The sequence below is a fragment of the Tachypleus tridentatus genome, chromosome 2, assembly GCF_004210375.1.
Source record: "Tachypleus tridentatus isolate NWPU-2018 chromosome 2, ASM421037v1, whole genome shotgun sequence".
Lineage (NCBI taxonomy): Eukaryota > Metazoa > Arthropoda > Merostomata > Xiphosura > Limulidae > Tachypleus > Tachypleus tridentatus.
Genome location: NC_134826.1, coordinates 71,870,076 through 71,885,078, shown reverse-complemented (window position 1 = coordinate 71,885,078; position 15,003 = coordinate 71,870,076). Strand labels below are relative to the sequence as shown.

Below are 15,003 nucleotides of genomic sequence, written 5' to 3'. Positions count from 1 at the left end.
CATGACTAAATGATAAGAGAAAGATATGTAAAGAACATGGCTAAATGATAAGAGAAATAGACGTAAGGAACATGACTACATGATAAAAGAAGGATATGTAAGGAACGTGGCTAAATGATAAAAGAAATATGTGAAAGTAACATGACCAAATGATAAGAGAAATAGATGTAAAGAAAATGTCTGAATGATAAGAGAAACAGATGTAAGGAACATGACTGAACAATGAGAGAAATAGATATAAGGAAGATAATTAAACGATAAGAGAAATATATGCAAGAAACATGACTAAATGATAAGAAAAACGGTGTAAGGAACGTGTGTAAATGATAAGAGAAATATCTGTAAATAACATGAGTAAAAGATAAGAGAAATTGTTGTAAGGAATATGGCTAAGTGGCAAAAGAACAGATGTAAGGAACATGACTAAATAATAAGAGAAATATGTGTACTGAACATGACTGAATGATAAGAGAAATACATGTAAGGAACATGACGAAATGATAAGATAAACAAATGTAAGTTATACGAGTAAATGATAAGAGAAATAGTTTAAGAAACATGATTAAATGATAAGAGAAATACACGTAATAAACATGACTAAACGATAAGAGAAATAGATGTAAGGAACATTATGAAATGATAAGAGAAACATATGTAAGAGGTAGGACTAAATGATAAGAGAAATAAATTTAAATAACGTGACTAAATGATAAGAGAAGTATACGTAAGGAAAGTGACTAAACGATAAGAGAAAGATATGTAAAGAACATGGCTAAATGATAAGAGAAATAGACGTAAGGAACATGATTACATGATAAAAGAAGGATATGTAAGGAACGTGGCTAAATGATAAAAGAAATATGTGTAAGTAACATGACCAAATGATAAGAGAAATAGATGTAAAGAAAATGTCTGAATGATAAGAGAAACAGATGTAAGGAACATGACTGAACAATGAGAGAAATAGATATAAGGAAGATAATTAAACGATAAGAGAAATATATGCAAGAAACATGTCTAAATGATAAGAAAAACGGTGTAAGGAACGTGTGTAAATGATAAGATAAATATGTGTAAATAACATGACTAAAAGATAAGAGAAATTGTTGTAAGGAACATGACTAAATAATAAGAGAAACATGTGTAATGAACATGACTGAATGATAAGTGAAATAAATGTAAGGAACATGACTAAATTATAAGAGTAATAGATGTAAGGAACATTATGAAATGATAAAAGAAACATATGTAAGGGGTGGGACTAAATGATGAGAGAAATAGGTTAAGGAACATGACTAAGTGACAATAGAAATAAATTTAAAGAACATGACTAAAGGATAATAGAAGTATACGTAAGGAACGTGACTAACCGATAAGAAAAAGATATGTAAAGAATATGGCTAAATATTAAGAGAAAAAGATTTAAAGAACATGACTAAATGATAAGAGAAAGAGATGTAAGGAAGATGATTAAATTATAAGAGAAATAAATGTAAGGAACATGACTAAATGATAATAGAAATAAATTTAAGGAATATGACTAAATGATAAAAGAAAGATATGTAAGGAACGTGGCTAAATGATAAGAAAAATATGTGGAAGTAACATGACCAAATTATAAGAGAAATAGATGTAAGGAACATAACTAAATGATGAGAGAAACAGATGTAAGGAACATGACTAAATGATAAGAGAAACATATGTATGTAACATTACTAAATGATAACAGAAATATTTGTAAAGAGCATGACTAAATGGTAAGAGAAATAGATGTAAGGAATATGACTAAGTGATAAGAGAAATAGATGTGAGGATTATGACCAAATGATAAGAGAAATAGGGGTAAGGAACATGACTAAACGATAAGAGAAAATATGTAAGTAACATGACTAAATGATAACAGAAATAGATGTAAAAAACATGACTAAATGATGAGAGAAATTAATGTGAAGAATATGACTAAATAATAAGAGAAATTGATGTAAGGAACTTGACAAAATGACAAAAGAAATGGATGTAAGGAATGTATGTAAATGATAAGAGAAAGATATGTAAGGAACATGACTAAAAGGTAAGGGAAATAAGTTAAGGAACATTACGAAATGATAAGAGAAACATATATATGGAACATGACTAAATGATAAGAGAAACATGTATGGAATATGACTAAATCATAAAGAAATAGATGTAACAAACATGACTCAATGACAAGAGAAGTATATCTAAGGAATATGACTAAATGATAAGAGATGTATAGGTGAAGAAAATAATTAAATGATAAGAGAAAAAGATGTAAAGAAAATGTCTGAATGATAAGAGAAACAGATGTAAGGAACATGATTGAACAATGAGAGAAATAGATATAATGAAGATAATTAAACGATAAGAGAAATATATGCAAGAAACATGGTTAAATGATCAGAAAAACGGTGTAAGGAACGTGAGTAAATGATAAGAGAAATTGTTGTAAGGAATATGGCTAAGTGGCAAGAGAACAGATGTAAGGAATATGACTAAATAATAAGAGAAATATGTGTAATGAACATGAATGAATGTTAAGTGAAATACATGTAAGGAACATGACGAAATGATAAGATAAACAAATGTAAGTTATACGAGTAAATGATAAGAGAAATAGTTTAAGAAACATGATTAAATGATAAGAGAAATACACGTAATAAACATGACTAAACGATAAGAGAAATAGATGTAAGGAACATTATGAAATGATAAGAGAAACATATGTAATGGGTAGGACTAAATGATAAGAGAAAGATATGTAAAGAACATGGGTAAATGATAAGAGAAATAGACGTAAGAAACATGACTACATGATAAAAGAAGGATATGTAAGGAACGTGGCTAAATGATAAAAGAAATATGTGTAAGTAACATGACCAAATGATAAGAGAAATAGATGTAAAGAAAATGTCTGAATGATAAGAGAAACAGATGTAAGGAATACGATTAAATGATAAGAGAAATAGATGTAAGGAACATGACTAAGTGACAAGATAAACAGATGTAAGGAATACGATTATGTGATAAGAGAAATACATGTAAGGAACATTATGAAATGATAAAAGAAACATATGTAAGGGGTAGGACTAAATTATAATAGAAATAGATGTAAGGAACATGACCTAGTGATAAGATAAATAGATGTAAGGAATACGAATAAATGATAAGAGAAACATATGTAACATGACTAAATGATAAGAGAAACATATGTAAGGAACATGACCTAGTGATAAGATAAACAGATGTAAGGAATACGATTAAATGATAAGAGAAACATATGTAACATGACTAAATGATAAGAGAAACATACGTAAGGAACATGACTAAACGATAATAGAAACATGTATGGATTATGACCAATTGATATGAGAAATAGGTGTAAGGAACATGAGTAAATGATAAGAGAAGTATATGTAAGGAACATGATTAAATGATAAGAAAAACGGTGTAAGGAACGTGTGTAAATGATAAGATAAATATGTGTAAATAACATGACTAAAAGATAAGAGAAATTGTTGTAAGGAACATGACTAAATAATAAGAGAAACATGTGTAATGAACATGACTGAATGATAAGTGAAATAAATGTAAGGAACATGACTAAATTATAAGAGTAATAGATGTAAGGAACATTATGAAATGATAAAAGAAACATATGTAAGGGTTGGGACTAAATGATGAGAGAAATAGGTTAAGGAACATGACTAAGTGACAATAGAAATAAATTTAAAGAACATGACTAAAGGATAAGAGAAAGAGATGTAAGGAAGATGATTAAATTATAAGAGAAATAAATGTAAGGAACATGACTAAATGATAATAGAAATAAATTTAAGGAATATGACTAAATGATAAAAGAAAGATATGTAAGGAACGTGGCTAAATGATAAGAAAAATATGTGCAAGTAACATGACCAAATTATAAGAGAAATAGATGTAAGGAACATAACTAAATGATGAGAGAAACAGATGTAAGGAACATGACTAAATGATAAGAGAAACATATGTATGTAACATTACTAAATGATAACAGAAATATTTGTAAAGAGCATGACTAAATGATAAGAGAAATAAATTTAAGGAACATGACTAAATGATAAGAGAAAGATATGTAAAGAACATGGCAAAATGATAAGAGGAATAGATGTAAGAAAGATGACTAAATTATAAGAGAAATAGATATAAGGAACATAACTAAGTTATAAGATAAACAGATGTAAGGAATACGATTAAATGATAAGAGAAATAAATGTAAGGACCATGACTAAATGATAAAAGAAATAGTTGTTAGGAACATGACTAAATGATAAGGGAAATATGTGTAAGGAACATGACTAAAATACAAGAGAAATAGATGTAAGGAACATGAGTAAATTATAAGAGAAATAGGTGTAAAGAATATGACTGAATAATAAGAAAAATAGATGTAAGGAACATGACTATCGATGAAAAAATATATACAAGGAAGATAATAAAACGATAAGATAAACTTATGCAAGAAACATGATTAAATGATAAGAGAAATATGTGTAAATAACATGATTAGAAGATAAGAGAAATTGTTGTAAGGAACATTATGAAATGATAAGAGAAACATGTAAGGAATAGGACAAAATGATAAGCGAAATATGTTAAGGAACATGACTAAATGATAATAGATATAAATTTAAAGAACATGATTAAATGATAATAGAAGAATACGTAAGGAACGTGACTACACGATAAGAGAAAGATATGTAAAGAACATGGCTAAACGATAAGAGAAATAGACGTAAGGAACATGACTAAATGATAAAGTAAAGATATGTAAGGAACGTGGCTAAATCATAAGAGAAATATGTGTAAGTAACATGACCAAATGATAAGAGAAATAGATGTAAAGAACATGATTAAATTTGTTTGTTTGTTTGTTTAAAATTAAGCACAAAGCTACTCAATGGGCTATCTGTGCTCTGCCCACCACGGGTATCGAAACCCGGTTTTTAGTGTGTAAGTACGCAGACATACCACTGTGCCACTGGGGGGCGCATGATTAAATGATAAGAGATAGATGTAAGGAAGATGACTAAATTATAAAAGAAATAGAGGTAAGGAACATGACTAAGTGATAACATAAACAGATGTAAGGAATACGATTATGTGATTAGAGAAATACATGTAAGGAACATTATGAAATGATAAGAGAAACATATGTAAGGGTAGGACTAAATTATAAGAGAAATAGATGTAAGGAACATGACCTAGTGATAAGATAAATAGATGTAAGGAATACGATTAAATGATAAGAGAAACATATGTAACATGACTAAATGATAAAAGAAACATATGTAAGGAACATGACTAAATGATAAGAGAAACATATGTAAGGAACATGACTAAATGATAAGAGAAACACATGTAAGGAACATGACTAAATACTAAGAGAAACATGTAAGGATTATGACCAATTGATATGAGAAATAGGTGTAAGGAACATGAGTAAATGATAAGAGAAATATGTTTAAGGAACATGACTGAAAGACAAGAGAAATAGATGTAAGGAACATGAGTAAATTATAAGAGAAATAGGTGTAAAGAATATGATTAAATAATAAGAAAAATAGATGTAAGGAACATTACTAAATGATAAGACAAACAGATAAGGATTATGACCAAATGATAAGAGAACCAGATGTAAGGAACATGACTAACGATGAAAAAATATATACAATGAAGATAATAAAACGATAAGATAAACATATGCAAGAAACATGATTAAATGATAAGAGAAATATGTGTAAATAACATGACTAAAAGATAAGAGAAATTGTTGTAAGGAACATTATGAAATGATAGGAGAAACATATGTAAGGAATAGGACTAAATGATAAGAGAAATAGGTTAAGGAACATGACTAATTGATAAGATATACAGATGTAAGGAATACGAATAAATTATAAGAGAAATAGATGTAAGGAAGATGACTAAATGATAAGAGAAATAGGTGTTAGGAACATAACTAAATGATAAAATAAGCTTATGTAAGGAACATGACTAAATGATAAGACAAATAGGGTAAGGAACATGACTAAATGATAAGATATAGAGATGTAAGGAATACGAATAAATGATAAGAGAAATAGATGTAAGAAACATGACGAAATGATAAGAGAAACGGGTGTAAGGAACATTACCAAATGACAAGAGAAATATATGCTAGAATTACGTTGAGAATATGTTGCAAGTATGAATGAAGATGAGTGTAAGTGAAAGATATAGGAGATGTGGAGGGTCTGCTGTACTTGTTATTCTGCAAGCTCGGGTAGATTTCAGTAAAGGGATCCGATAATAATAAGAAAACTCAGAAGAAGATTAAAAGATACAACATTGGGGGCCCTTTATGTGTCGAGACTCGGGCAGTAAGACCGTCTATGGAAATATATGTAATAAATACAACCATAGTAACCAGTCTTTATCGAATGAAATGGAATATTGAAATGCACTCTATTAATCCCAGGTGTCGGTATATTTCTACGTTATGATCTTTATAGTTCGCTGTCAGAACTTCTACTAGTTTGATCTTTTTTTTTACTCTTTTATCGGTCATCTGTGTTCCAGTTCAGTTACTGCCAGTAAAGAGAAGTGAGAAACAAACCACCATTTGTTCTAGGTTCGTCTTGCCCACTGGAGAGAAAAGAGTGTTTCTTGGTTTTAGATTCACACCATATGGACTTTCTTAATAAACAACGTGGTTCTTTTGTGGTGACTGGGACGGATGGACAGGTCAGTGTACACAGCAGTCGTTCCAGTAAAGACAGCTGTACCACGTGTTTTGTAGCGAAATAAGTTGTACGTATTTTAAACACAGTTCTAAGATTCATTCCTGTGTATCACTCGTGAGCCACCGCAGATGAAACTTTGAGTGTTTGCTTTTAACACGAGGTCAAAACATTCAACATTCTCGTTTTCTTGTTCCTTTTGAACCTGGCGGTTTAAACCTGGAATTACCAATGAGGAATCATACACGTCTTCTTAGGCGCATTTAAAAAAAACAAAACTATTTATGCACCAAATTGCTTATGAGTTATTGTTTTAGAAGTTTCACTGTCGTTCGTATTTTGTTTCTTATAATGACGCCCTTGGTTACAGGACTACCAACAAAAGATGACGTTAATAGACAATTCTAAACAAAAATTACATCATTATTGCAAATAATCCCTCAAATTATTGCTGGGAGTGTATTTTACCTAGGAAACGAATAATTTCATCCAATTGCTCCCAGCTGATGGGTTTTGATATTGAACGAAAAACTTCTTAGCCAGTAGGTTGTGGAAGGCAAAAAGATACATCTAAGATTATATTTTTACATCTTTGATGTTGGACTGCAATGGACAAATTAAAGGTAATGGGGAAGGAAAAAAAAAACATATACGGTTAACTTTATTTTTATGACAGTTTTTAGGCCTGTTGGTTTCCAACAGTTCTTCGGCTTTCGTAATCTTAAAAAATTAACAAGTTGTGGGTTGATACGTACTCACACCAAACATGCTTGCCCTTTCAGCCGTGGGGCCGTTATAGTGTTACAGTCAATCCCACTATTCGTTGCTAAAAGATTTGGCGGTGGACGTCGATGACTAATTGCCTTCCTCTAGTCTTATACTGCTAAATTATGGACAGCTAGCGTAGATAGCCGTCGTGTAGCTTTGCGCGAAATTAAAATTAAACAAACAAATAATATGTACTATCAGGTATAAAACGCCAAACCCGTCAAACAAAACATTCTCGTGCGATCACAAAGACTCTGACCCTTTCAAGTAACTTGTTTTCGTTTAAAAACACCCAGTGTCACTGGCCAAAGGTCGAGATCGTCATGTTACAAAATAACTGCAAATTCTTTCTATGCTATGCATTTAGCGAAGAGGTTTGAAAAAGCTCTTACATATACTCACTAACACAAGGAGAGACACGGGATGCATTTGTCGGGGTGAGTGGGGTGCGGCGTGGTATAGAGAGGAAGGTCACATTAGAACGCTGACTTCACGTGCTATTATCCGAGAGGGCCTTGACCTTAATGGTACACTTCAGGTTTGGTAATAGTCGATTCAGCGGTTTGATGTAACGGGATTCGAACCCGCCACCCTCAGATTAGAGTCGAGAGCCCTGACCACCTTGCCATGCCGGCCCATTTATCCGAAGAAGATTAAAAAAAAAGTTATATTGAATGGAAATTTGTCTTAACCCTCTAAGACTGTTTGTTTGTAATTAAGCACAAAGCTACACATTGGGCTATCTGTGCTCTGTTTACCACGGGTATCGAAACCCAGTCTCTATCATTGTAAGTCCTTAGATATACTTCTGTGCCACTGGGGGTAACACCCTAGGAAGATTTTGAATCTAATACAATATAAGCACTAAAGCTAGACACACAACTAGCGAAGTGGGACAATTTATTACACAGTGAAGATGAAGTAACATTGTTTTTACTATACATACATAGGTAGAAAATGGTCTTAGCATGGTCTTGCGCAGTGTTTCATAACAACTGTTCTGGGGATCTGATTGCTCCTTAGGATTTTACAAGAACACGCAAACAAACAGTCACACACATGTATATTAGTGTGGAAATCGTAATGGATTTTCTTGCTCTTACCTTCCAGTGGTTTGCGACAATTTAAGGTGACAACGAGCCGGTTTCTGATATCAAAATGGCGGCTGCAAATTATGGTATCTTTCAGGTAACTTCATCTCCATCTGATACACGTTTTATTTTTGTTTTGACGTGAAGAATACATGGATCACGTTAATTCTGTCATGATCACAAGTCAGTGTGAAGTTACACACAGTATGCTGTTAGAGCTTTTTAAGATAGATATGCTGGTAGGCTTAACTGATTCCCTGGCAAACTAAAGGAATCCTCAAATTGTAATACGTATCACTGGGTAACTTTCATAATCTCATTTACAAAGTTGTAGGCTTAACTGATACTTATAGAACTGAAAGAATTCACAAATCGTCAGACGCATCATTAGATGTAAGGGTTTACTAGTTCCAGAACCTCAATTACAAAATTGTAGGCTTAACTGATCCCCTGGAAAACTGAAGGAATTCTCGAACTGTTATTTCAAAGTTATAACCTTACCTGAACCCTAATGACTTGAAGACATCATTGAACTGCTAGAAGCTTCATTGGATCTCAAAGTTTTCAAGGTCATTTTATAGCTTTATTTACAAGAAATTTCTTTTATAACGATTATTTCTACACTCCAACTAATTTCATACTAGCGCAAACATAGCTTTCATGTGAACCTGTTGATAGTGATATATATACACAACTCTATCACAGTTTTGATAAAACTTTTTTTTAATCCTAGCTACTAAAATGACGATATTTTTATCTATCTGAATTTCCGTTTTGTTTGATACATGTTCAACAAATGTTATTTGATAATTTGGTTTGTTTGTTTGTTTTGGAATTTCGCACAAAGCTACTCGAGGGCTATCTTTGCTAGCCGTCCCTAATTTAGCAGTGTAAGACTAGAGGGAAGGCAGCTAGTCATCACCACCCACCGCCAACTCTTGGGCTACTCTTTTACCAACGAATAGTGGGATTGACCGTCACTTTTTAACGCTCCCACGGCTGGGAGGGCGAGCATATTTGGTGCGACGGGGATGCGAACCCGCGACCCTCAGATTACGAGTCGCACGTCTTAACGCGCTTGGCCATGCCGGGCCTTTGATGATTTGGTTTGTTTTGAATTTCGCGCAAAGCTACACGAGAGCTATATGCGCTAGTCGTCCCTAATTTAACAGTGTAAAACTAGGGGGAAGGCAGCTAGTTATCACCACCCACCACCAACTCTTTTACCAACGAATAGTGGGATTGACCGTCACATTATAATGCCCCACGGCTGAAAGGACGAGCATGTTTAGTGCGACGGGGATTCGAAGCTGGGACCCTCGGATTAGGAGTCGAGTGCCTTAATCACCTGGCTACCTACTAAATTTGGAACGGTTAGCGCAGATAGCTCTCTGGTAGTTTTGTGCGAAATTATAAAACAAAACAATCTTCTTTTACCATCTACATATGGTTTGTTTAAGGATATTTTCGCGCAAAGCTTCACAAAGTTTATCTGCGCACAACCGTGCTAAATTGTAAGGAAAGGCAGCTGCTCCGCCAGTGGCACAGCGGTATTTTTTCACTTACAACGCTAAAAATCGAGTTTTTATACTCGTGATGGACAGAACACAGATATTTCATTGTGTGGCTTTGTACTTAATTATAAACACAAACGATGGCCGCTGCTACTGAGCAGTACCCACTCTCAACTCATGGAACGCACTTATCTGACCGAATGATAGAATTCCAATAACGCACTCATAGTCTCAATGTGTTTTTTCTTTCAGCAACGGGACGCGAACCATGGACTCTCAAAATATATCTACAGTTCGGCTCGCCATAGGAAGTAATTGAACTTCGAAACTGTTTTAGCGTTATTTTACGCGTGGGCGAGTTTGTTTGTAATTAAGCACAGAGCTATGCAATAGGCTAATTGTGCTGTGCTCACCACGGGTATCGAGACTCAGTTGTTGGCGTTGTAAGCTGAGCCTCTAGGGAGCATTTGTGAGTTACATTAACACAGTTCTAAACTGAAAACCTTCCGTCGACAACACACCTGACATACCTCTTATAAGAAATCTCCAATTTCGTTATAAGTTGAGCCAATAGGGGGCGTATGTGAGCTACATTTGGAAACTTAAGACCTTTTGTCGATATCATATATTGAAAAACCTCTTAAGGAAAATCTTCAATTTCGTTATAAGTTGAGCCACTAGGGAGCGTATGTAAACTACATTAATACATTTGGAAACTGTATCACATACGAAAACCTCTCCCATAAATATATATACTCCAATTTCGAGCTTCGATGATTTGCAGTTGTTCTTTCAAATATGATATTTCATTCGGTTTTTGAAACATCACCAAGTCAGAAATTTGAATCTCTGAAATCATTGTCTTCAATGCCTGTCCCATAGGAACGTTGAACGTGGGTGGGCCTCCTTTTGAGTCATTCTGAGTGTTGCATATTTATGAGTATGGAGATTTTCGGGTCCTGGGTGAATTCAGCTCGTCGGACGGCTCTTATTGTCCTTCCGTCCTGTATCGTATTGAAATTCTCAGATGTCAAAGTGCTTTAATTCAATATTCCTTGCTGGTCAAACGACGGAAGGCTGTTACGTCACATCTAAATCTCCTCTGAGTCACGTGATCCACTAATCTTCTTTGTAATTCTTTGCCAAGAGCAAGCAAAAATCATCACGTGCGTGTTAGCCACTCTCACATGACCGTGGCGACATTTCAAAGCTTTCTCCTGGTAGAACGTCCCTACTGTAAAGTTGCTAAACTCCGTGGAAGTCGGTTCCCCATGTCTCCTACCAGTACCTTCTGTAACTCAATCCATTCTGTAAGCTTAGCCTCTCTTCGCTGGCTGATTTGCACATAATGGTCGAGAGGTTCTCGCCAGGCACGTGATGCTGAGGTAACAGTACACCCCCGCCTGGAAACGGCTTGAGAAGAAAGGGGCGTTGGTTGGTCATGGTACAGTTTAAGAATCCGTGGTGGCACTGCTGAGAAACGCAGACCGCGGCAGTCATGGTAGAGAAAACTTCCTTCTGTGCAACGTAGTTGGTTTGTGGAGTGGTTCGGGTATGTAATGTTAGACTTAAACAGATATAATAAATAACAGAGGTATGTATATTTAAATGATTTGTAACCCATTTCAACATATATCGTGTAGTCGTTCGGCTCCACCATTTAGTTGTGATAACAAGAAGTAATAGCTTTCAGTGTTAGAGAACTGGTGTTATATAATTTTAATTTTATCATGATAATTATGTTTAGGACAAGAGGATAAGATACAACGGAAAATACCTGTCTATTGTTACTGTACAGAACTCAACAGACCTGTCAATTGTTACTATACAGAACTTAACAGACCTGTCTATTGTTACTCTACAGAACTTAACAGACCTGTCTATTGTTACTATACAGAACTCAACAGACCTGTCTATTGTTACTATACAGAACTCAACAGACCTGTCTATTGTTACTATACAGAATTCAACAGACCTGTCTATTGTTACTATACAGAATTTAACAGACCTGTCTATTGTTACTGTACAAAACTTAACAGGCCTGTCAGTTGTTACTATACAGAATATAACAGACCTGTCTATTGTTACTCTATAGAACTTAACAGACCTGTCTATTGTTACTTTACGGAACTTAACAGACCTGTCTATTGTTACTCTACAGAACTTAACAGACCTGTCTATTGTTACTATACAGAACTCAACAGACCTGTCTATTGTTACTATACAGAACTCAACAGACCTGTCTATTGTTACTCTTGAGAATTCAACAGACCTGTCTATTGTTACTCTACAGAATTCAACAGACCTGTCTATTGTTACTGAACAGAACATAATAGACCTGTTTATTGTTACTATACAGAACTTAACAGACTTGTCAATTGTTACTATACAGAACTTAACAGACCTGTCTATTGTTACTCTACAGAACTTAACAGACCTGTCTATTGTTACTCTTGAGAATTCAACAGACCTGTCTATTGTTACTCTACAGAATTCAACAGACTTGTCTATTGTTACTGAACAGAACTTAATAGACCTGTTTATTGTTACTATACAGAACTTAACAGACTTGTCAATTGTTACTATACAGAAGTTTACAGACTTGTCTATTGTTACTATACAGAATTTAACAGACCTGTCTATCATTACTATAAAGAACTTAACAGATGTGTTTGTTTTGTCGTTACTATACAGAACGTAACAGACCTATCTATTGTTGATATACAGAACTCAACAGACCTATCTATTGTTAATATACAGAACTCAACATACCTGTCTATTGTTGCTATACAAAACTTAACAGACCTGTCTATTGTTACTATACATAACTTAACAGACCTGTCTATTGTTACTCTAGAGAATTCAACAGACCTGTCTATTGTTACTCTAGAGAAATCAACAGACCTGTCTATTGTTGATCTCACCTTCAATATGTTGGAGTTACTATTTCTTAGTTTGTCATTGTTTTTAATGATTGTGTAAAACCTTCACTTTAAATACACATGTGTTAATGTATCAATTCATATTTACACCGCACCTGTTATTATCTCGTAGCATCTACTGTGTGTTCTGTATTGTTGTCACACATGTGACTTTACTAACAACGTTATTTTATTCACTGTCTTATCGTGTAGTTTGTGTCACGCTTAATGTTTTCAGTTTGTCTTTATATTACAGATTTCTGTTGAACTCTTTCATTTACTTACCACCACCTTCTGTCTATTCATATCTTTTCTTTTTTTCTCTGACCTGTCATTTTATGCGTTCGAGATCACATTCTCTTAAATTTCCCTAACTTTTTCAGACCGTGAGACCAAGTTACACACCAGCCGTCCACTGTTCTACCATAACGTCAGTGGTGAATTTGTTCTTTGGAACGTATACGGAAAGCTCTCGTTAAACGGGGCGTTGTCGTCGTCTCGTCTCCTACGCCATACGTCTACGGAGTGTGTCTAAAGGACGATGTCCTGTTGAATGTGTAGGGTTGGTAACAACACAAAGGACGTGGAATCGAAGTTATAACGGACAGACAAATTCATTACATGTCACTATTATAGTGCTAAAACCATCTTTATTTTTAGGCCTACGAATTTCTCATTGTTGAATATAATTGATTGTTTAAATTTGAAAAAAAAAAAAGCTGTCATGCTCCTCGTGCATAGGTTTAACGGCTTCTCAATTGTTAAAATCACTAGCTGAGTTTGTTGTTGGATTACTTAAATTAAGCGCGGATTTTGTGTTGTGGTTTCTTAGGCCTAACTCTTTTGCTGTGTCGCATATAATGGTACGTGTAATTCCTTGATATTTAGTTAATCAGTTTTTAACTTTAGAGTTTTAATAACACATTAGTATTTATTTTCTACATTTTCTTAATTCACTTGATCTATGTGTGTTGATAATAACGAAAGTTGTGAAATTAAGGATTTTAACGTATATTTTCCACTACGGTTAAAATTAGCGTTTCAAGATGGTAAATGCCAAACTTAGTACAGTGTATCTTGTTACGTTTATTCAAAAAATATTACTTGGTACACGATTCATACTCCATATAATGATTGAGAAAGTTGTTTCATGATATTTGGAAATATTATCTACTTTATTGGTAATTTTCGTTATGATACCAACGTTATTGTTTTTGTTCGACCAGTTTTAGGCTTTCGTCATTGTTGTTTTTACAGGTGATAGGGTTTCCTGTCATAATTTTTTACTGGTATTAGGGTTCTATCATCGTTCTTTTTACTGGTGTTAGGGTTTTCTGTCATCATTCTTTTGTACTGTTGTTAGGTGTCTGTCACTAGTTTTGACTAGTTTTAGACTTCTTCCATCTTTGATTTTCGACTAGTTTTCTTTCGTTATTGTGTGCGTGGTATTTCAGTTTTTAATACATGTTACTATTTCTTTCTTGGATAATGTTTTTAGCTTGTTTAATTGATAGTAATTAGTGGTAAGCTAGTAGATAGCATTTAGGTGAAACAGTTAAACAGTAAGTTTATTTTCAGAGCTATTTCACTGCAAGTTCATCATGTTAGTATAGGCAACAACTTAGAACTTTGTCTTGTTAGTAAAGCCTAGAAAACCATAACTAGAGAATAAAGCCCAGAAAACTTTGATTAGTGAGAAAAGCCGAGAAAATCACAACTAGAGAATAAAGCCCAGATAACAATAGTTAGCGAGAAAATCGCAGAAAACTGTAACAGTGAATAAATCCGAGAAGCCTATAATTAGTGAATAAAGCTCCAAAATCATAACTAGTGATTAGAGGCTTCCAATGAAACCATGCTTAGTGAGCCAAACCCAGAAAAGAGTTGAGTAAACCCCCTGTTGTTATTAACGTGTTGCTTGTGGTTGAAT

General features: G+C 33.8%; 1 long non-coding RNA gene across 1 annotated transcript; it reads left to right on the top strand.

The window, feature by feature from the left end:
- Positions 1 to 10,963: 10,963 nt before the first annotated feature.
- LOC143244199 (uncharacterized) lies at positions 10,964 to 14,544 on the top strand. The gene is made up of 2 exons (XR_013024948.1): positions 10,964 to 11,746; positions 13,457 to 14,544. It is a non-coding gene; the product is annotated as an uncharacterized LOC143244199 (long non-coding RNA).
- The last annotated feature ends 459 nt before the right edge of the window (positions 14,545 to 15,003 follow it).